Source organism: Apium graveolens, chromosome 5 (genome assembly GCF_009905375.1).
Source record: "Apium graveolens cultivar Ventura chromosome 5, ASM990537v1, whole genome shotgun sequence".
Classification (NCBI taxonomy): domain Eukaryota; kingdom Viridiplantae; phylum Streptophyta; class Magnoliopsida; order Apiales; family Apiaceae; genus Apium; species Apium graveolens.
In genome coordinates, this window is record NC_133651.1 from 299755554 (window position 1) to 299763268 (window position 7715).

The following is a 7715-nucleotide window of genomic DNA, read 5'->3' on the forward strand; positions in this document are numbered from 1 at the left end:
CAGTGCGCAATTTCTAGTGAATCAGCTCAGTTTGTGAGCAACTTCCAGTGATCGCAGCAACCAGTGCCAGCCACCTATCATCCCAACAACAACAATCATCCTAATTTCAGTGGGAGCAATGCTCAGAATGCGGTTCAACAACCTTATCAGTAGTACCCAGCTAAGAAGTACAACCCCCTGGTTTTCAACAACCACAGTATGCACCTAGACAGAAACTCCAGCTGTAACAAGCCAATGAAAAATCTGAATTAGACACTACCTAGTGACACTGAAGTGCCAGGAAAGAGGGAAGCTAAAGAACAGGTAAAGGCAATCACTTTAAGGTCTGGAAAGATTGCGAATCTCGAAAAAACTCAAGAGTTGACTGAAGAAGCTGAGGCTGAGAAAGAAGTAAAGCAATAGGATAAAGAAGTGGAACCAAGGAAGACTACTGTTGAGCACACTCTGCCTGAGGGTAATACAGGGGAGAAACAGATCTATCCTCCACCGCTTTTTCCCAAACGGCTACAGAAGAAAAAGTTGGACAAGCAATTTGAGAAGTTTTTGGAGGTGTTCAAAAAACTTCATATCAACATACCTTTCACCGAGGCTCTTGAGAAGATGCCTAGTTATGCAAAGTTTATGAAAGGTATTCTCTCTCGGAAGGTGAAGCTAGATGATTTAGATACAGTCGCTATCACGGAGGAATGCAGTGCTGTGGTGCAACAAAAGTTGCCTCCAAAGCTTAAAGATCCAGGAAGCTTTACTATTCCATGTACTATTGGAAAAGTATCTTTTGACATATACTTATGTGACTTGGGAGCTAGCATCAATCTGATGCCTTTGTCAATTTTCAAGCAGTTGGACTTACCTGATCCCAAGCCGACTTATATGACCTTACAATTGGCCGACTGTTCTATTACATATCCGCAAGGTATTGTGGATGATGTCTTGGTCAAGGTTGATAAACTCATATTCCTTGCCAATTTTGTCATTCTTGATTTCGAGGAGGACAAGAAGATTCCCGTAATCCTGGGGAGACCTTTCTTGGCGACTGGCCGAACCTTGATAGATGTGTAGAAGGGTGAGCTCACAATACGAGTTTTGGATCAGGATATTACTTTTAATGTGTTCAATACTATGAAATTTCCTACTGATAATGAGGAGTGCTTAAAGGTGGAGTTGGTCGATTCAGTGGTCACATCAGAACTTGATCAATTGTTAAGGTCCGATGCCTTAGAGAAAGCCTTGTCGGGGAATTCAGATAGTGAAGATGACAAAGGTGAAGAACAATTACAATATTTGAGTGCTTCTCTCTAGAAAAGGAAGATAGATATGCCTTTTGAATCTCTGGGAATGGAGGAATTGAACAAAGCTCCTAAACATCTCAAGCCATCTATTAAGAAGCTCCCACTCTTGAGCTTAAGCCTTTACCTGAGCATTTGAGGTATGCATTTTTAGGTGATGCATCTACTCTTCCTGTTATTATTGTATCTGACCTTTCAGGTAGTGATGAGAAAAAGCTTTTGAGGATTCTGAGAGAGTTCAAATCGGCAATTGGATGGACTATAGCAGATATCAAGGGAATCAACCCTTCTTATTGCATGCATAAAATTCTGCTAAGAGGAAGGTAGCAAGCCTATGGTCGAGCAGCAAAGAAGACTTAATCCTATCATGAAGGAAGTACTAAAGAAGGAAATTCTTAAGTGGCTAGATGCATGGATCATCTACCCTATCTCTGACAGTTTATGGGTAAGCTCGGTTCAATGTGTGCCAAAGAAAGGTGGAATTACTGTGGTAGCAAATGAGAAGAATGAGCTTATTCCTACAAGGACAGTCACGGGGTGGAGAGTTTGCATGAACTACATGAAGCTGAATAAAGCCACTAGGAAGGATCACTTCCCTTTGCCCTTCATTGATCAAATGCTCGACAGGTTGGCGGGTCATAAGTACTATTGTCTTCTAGATGGCTATTCGGGTTATAATCAGATTTGTATCGCTCCAGAAGATCGTGAGAAAACTACCTTCACTTGTCCATTTGGTACTTTCGCCTTCAGACGAGTTTCTTTTGGTCTGTGTGGTGCACCAGCCACATTTCAGAGATGTATGATGGCCATCTTTTCTGACATGATTCGCCAGAATGTGGATGTGTTCATGGATGACTTCTCAGTCTTTGGTGATTCTTTTGATGAATGCTAGCAAAATCTTGGACATGTTCTCAAAAGGTGTGTTGAGACCAATCTGGTTCTCAATTGGGAGAAATGTCACTTTATGGTGTGTCAGGGCATTATTCTTGGGCACAAGGTTTCTAGTAAAGGTCTAGAAGTGGACAAGGCCAAGGTGGGGGTCAGTGAGAATCTTCCTCCACCTATTCCTGTTAAGGGAATTCACAGTTTTCTTGGTTATGCGGGTTTCCACAGGCGTTTCATCAAAGACTTCTCGAAAATTTCAAAGCCTTTGTGTAGTCTGTTAGAGAAAGATGTTCCTTTCAAGTTTGATGACGAGTGCCTTGCAACTTTTGAGATATTGAAGAAGAGTTTAATCATGGCACCGGTCATAACTGCACCTGATTAGAATGAGCCTTTTGAGATGATGTGCGATGCAAGTGACTATGCAGTTGGAGCAGTTCTTGGACAGAGGAAGAATAGCATATTTCATGTGGTCTACTATGCTAGTAAGACCCTAAATGGTGCTCAACTGAATTATACTACTACGGAGAAAGAGCTTTTAGCTATTATCTATGGTTTTGAGAAATTTCGATCTTATCTACTTGGGACTAAGGTGACAGTTTTCACTGATCACGTTGCAATTCGATATCTCATCTCAAAGAAGGACTCGAAGCCTAGATTAATTAGATGGGTACTTTTGCTCCAAGAATTTGAACTAGAGATCAAGGACATAAAAGGAACTAAGAATCAAGTCGCTGATCATCTCTCGCATTTAGAAAATCCTACTGTTACTTCATTGGATAAGACATTGATAAATGAGTCTTTCCCCGACGAGCAGCTGTTTGGGGTGGAAGAGGAAGAACCGTGGTTTGCAAACATTGTGAACTACCTTGTGACTAATATCATGCCTCCCTACTTATCCTATGCTCAAAGGAAGAAGTTTCTACATGACGTGAAGTGGTATATGTGGGATGAGCCATTTCTTTTTCAACAAGGAGCTGACCACATCATCAGGAGATGTATTTCTTACAGCGAAGGGGGGGGATCTTGCGAGATTGCCACTCGATGGATTATAGAGGATATTATGGTGGAGAAAAGACAACAGCTCGTGTTCTTCAAGCAGGTTTCTTTTGGCCAACCTTGTTTAAAGATGCTTATAAGTTTGGTTTGAAATGTGATCGATGTCAACATGTGGGTAATATGTCTAAGAGGGATGACATGCCTCTTAATGTGCTTCTCGAGGTTGAGGTCTTCGATGTTTAGGGAATAGACTTCATGGGGCCATTTGTCTCATCTTGTAACAATCAGTATATCTTATTGGCGGTTGATTACATGTCGAAATGGGTTGAAGTTAAGGCGTTGCCAACGAACGATGCGAAAGTGGTGCTTAATTTTCTTCACAAGCAGATATTCACAAGGTTTGGAACTCCAAGAGTTATCAGTGATGAGGGGTTGTATTTTTACAATCGTAAGTTCACTGCTATGATGAAAAGGTATAATGTGAATCATCGCATTGCCGCGACTTACCATCCTCAGATAAATGGTCAAGCTGAGGTATCTAACAGAGAGATTAAACGAATTTTGTAGAAAGTAGTGTGTCCATCAAGGAAAGATTGGTCTTTGAAGCTTGATGAAGCTGATTGGGCATATAGAACAACATATAAGACTCCATTGGGAATGTCGCCGTACCAGTTGGTCTATAGTAAGGGGTGTCATTTGCCTATGGAGCTCGAGCATAAGGCATATTGGGCTTTGAAGAAGTTGAATCTGAATTTGGATGCAGCTGGAAAGAAGAGAATGCTTCAATTGAATGAACTTGGCGAGTTTCGACTTCAAGCTTATGAGAACAATAAAATGTATAAGGAGAAAATAAAGAGGTGGCACGATCGGGGTTTTGTGCTCAAGTCATTTGTGTCGGGCAATAAGTTCTTTGGTTCAACTCTAGTCTCCGTCGTTTTACTGAAAAGTTGAAGTCAAGATGGTCAGGGCCGTTTATTGTCAAAACTGTGTTTCCACATGGAGCGGTGGAAATTTTTGAGAATGATCCGGGCCAAGCATTCAAGGTAAATGGTCAGAGGTTGAAGCATTTGCATGGTGACATGACAAACCGCGAGGTGGTTAGTGTCGTTTTATTGTCCTTTTGATCTCGAGATTCTACGTCAAGCTAGCGATGTAAAAGAAGCGCTTCTTGGGAGGCAACCCAAGTTTATTGTATATTAGTAGGTAGAAGAAGCAAGAAGAAAGGAGAAAAACACAAAAAAATTAGAAAAAGAAAAATATTCAGGGAAAACTACAGAAGTTGGGCGCATCCGCGCTGACCAAGCGCGCGACCGCGCCGTTTTTCCAGTAACCAAGAGCCCCTGCGCTGATCTAGCGCGCGGCCGTGCCAGTTTTCCAGAGAGTAAGCGCGCCCGCGCTGTCCTAGCGCGCGCCCGCGCCAGGTCCCTGATCGAAAAAAATATAAAAATGGCAGTTTTAAGAGAAAATCGGGATTTTTAACTAAAAATTCAATTCCAACCCGATTTTTACTCTTCCACATCCCATAATTCCCTCCCCTAATCAATTCCTTAATTCCCACTTCTATTCCTTATGGAATTCACACCTCTCCATCTATAAATGCATACACTTACACACAACTTCTCCACCAATTCACAAACTCTCAACAAAAATTCTCTCAAAACACTTAAACTTCTATTCTCTCTTTTTCAATCCCGATGGCACCCAAGAGACAAAGAACACAAGTTGGAAGCAGAACCAATGATTCTTCATCTACAGGTGGTGTGAGGCCTAGGTTTTCTACTCCTGAGGATGAGGAGGAGTACACTAGGCTTCTCTCGAAGCGTATTGCTAAGGAGCGAGGTTTTCTACCATCAGGGAAGGATGGTAAGCTGTTAGAGATGATTCTCGAGATGGGCTGGGTTACTTTTTGTGAGGCGCCCGCTGCTGTGCCCATGAGTGTTGTGTAGGAGTTCTATGTAAATGCCAAGGCGGGGAAGAATGACTTCACGGTGGTGAGGGGGAGGACTGTAGAGTACAGTGCTGATGCTATCAGGGCGGTGATTAAGCAGCCCGCGAGGAAGGTGGGTCAGGACACTTAAAATGATAAGACTCTGGAGGACTTTGATTTAGATCTTATCGTTGCTACTCTTTGTGTGTCTGAGACTCATTGGAAGTTCAAGAGGGGCAATATTGATTACTCCACATTCCATGCGTCATGCATGAACAGGTGTGCACGGGCTTGGAACTCATTTATTTGTGTTAACATCATGCTATCTTCGCATGTGCATGATATTACTGTGGAGCATGCTCGTCTGTTGTGGGGGATTCTGCAGGGTGAATACATTGACTTGGGGATGGTGATATATCAGGGGATTCTGAGATTCTTGAGGGGAGGTACTACAGGGGCTATTCCGTATGCGTCTGTTGTGACGAAGTTGTGCGTGGTAGTTAGTGTTTATTAGCCAGCACATGAGCAGCCGCAGCTCCCCAGTGCTCGTAATGATAGTTCTACGTTGCAGAGCATGCAGGCGTGGTATGGAGAGAAGCCCGATCCTAAGGGGCTTGGTTATTCATATGATCATCTACCAGGTGGTGTGCCCATGGAGGCTTCTACTATAGGAGGTTCTCAGCATGCCCGCTGAGCAACTTGGAGAGCTTAGTATGGGGAGGAGGCTGGTTCGTCGCAGCACCAGCAGCAACATGAGGCTGCAGGAGAAGAGTTGGGAGCTGGTTTGAGTTCGACGCAGTATAGGCGTCTCGCGAGGAGGATGGATATGATTCACGACATCCATAGTTGGTTTACACACGATCTCACCCAGGCACTTGGGACAGCTTTCAGAGCCACCGGTGTTGACATCCAGTGGCCAATATTTGGTGAGGATTCCGTGTATCCGCCTTTGGATATGACTGACACTCCACCCGTTGAGGGTGAGGATTCTGATTCACAGTAGGTATGCATGATTCCTTACTATTACCTTCACTAAGGACAGTGAATATTTTAAGTTTGGGGGTAGTAGTTGAAGGAATATAGTATGTGTGAGTCTCATATAGTTGCATGTTCATGATAGTTTTATTTCATATAGTTGCATATTTTGCCATGTAGTTTTTTTTTTGGTAGTTTTATGATATTTTGTTCATGTAGTTTCATGCATTTGCATTATAACATGATCCCTTAGATAATTGTCCGATTGACTTGTGATATTGATTCTACTGGAGTCATGTCATATTTTAGTAATGCTGAGTCTTATTGGATTGATTTGCATGCTAGAGACACTTTTATTTCACTAAGTCTTATAGGTTGCTAGAGTGCTAGATCATAGTCATGGTTTGTTTGTTTATCGAGGTTTAATCGCTTGTTTATATTTGGAATTTAGGATATTCTCTTAGTAATAAAAGACATGGATATTTAAAAATTGGAGAAAATTGGATTTCATTGCTAGTTGTGTGGCTATGTGTCAAATGGCTAGTAGCCGGCTCATATTTTTATGAGTAGTCTAGGTTTGAATGAGATGTAGCGAAACGCACTCATTCAGAAATTGTTGAAAAAAAAGAAAAAATAAATAAAATAAATAAGTGTATTGTTATGGATTAAAAACTAATATATATGATTGTTGTATTTAGTATTAAGGAACGTGAGCTTCAAGGCTCGATTTGGCTGCTCTCATGTTTCGTAGCTTAACTCTGCCTTTACGAGATGCCTACGTATCTCTGTGAATTAGAGAATCAAGCCAAAAAATATAGTTCTGATCTGTGGGGTGAGGCCCCTTATATAGATGTTGGGAGTCCTTGAATTGGACTTGGTATAGGAGACTTGGTGGGCAAGTCTCATAATTAGAATGGACTTTGGAGTCCTAGATGGTAGGAAACTGATTCCTTATCCTTTTAGGTCCCCTTGAGGCTAATTTGCAAGGATTTATATCCTTATCGGGACTCTTATCAATAGCTGATTTTTCCCTTATTAATTAATTACGAAATTAATTAATATACAGGGTTTTTGGGCCTTCTTTGTTCCATCTGGCCGGATCTGGTCCATCAGGCCTGATCAACACGCTAACCTTTCTGGTCTGAATATCATACATCTTCTTATTGGGCCTTGCCACCCCAAACTGTAATATTTAATTATGTAATCAGGATTTATTTATCCATATCATTTGCCCCCCAACTTTTGGGAAACCGTATAAGATTTCGCGAAAGTTAAGTTCATTTATTCCCTTACAGGGTATCTTTTTGCGTAAAGTGTGGAGCGACCTACACGTTTACAGCAATTTACTTCTATTCCTTTTATTCAGGAATTATCTTAATTTCCAGGAATTTTTCCTTGACTCCGGGATTTTTCCCTAATTTTCTGGATTTTTCCCTTAATTTCTGGGATTTATCCTTATTTTTCTGGATTTTTCCCTTAATTTCCGGGATTTTTCCCTAATTTTCTGGATTTTTCCCTTAATTTCTGGGATTTATCCTTATTTTTCTAGATTTTTCCCTTAATTTCCGGGATTTATCCTTAATTTTCTGGGATTTTTCAGATTTCCAGTCCTTTTTCGACCAGGATTCTAGTCGAAATTTCGACCT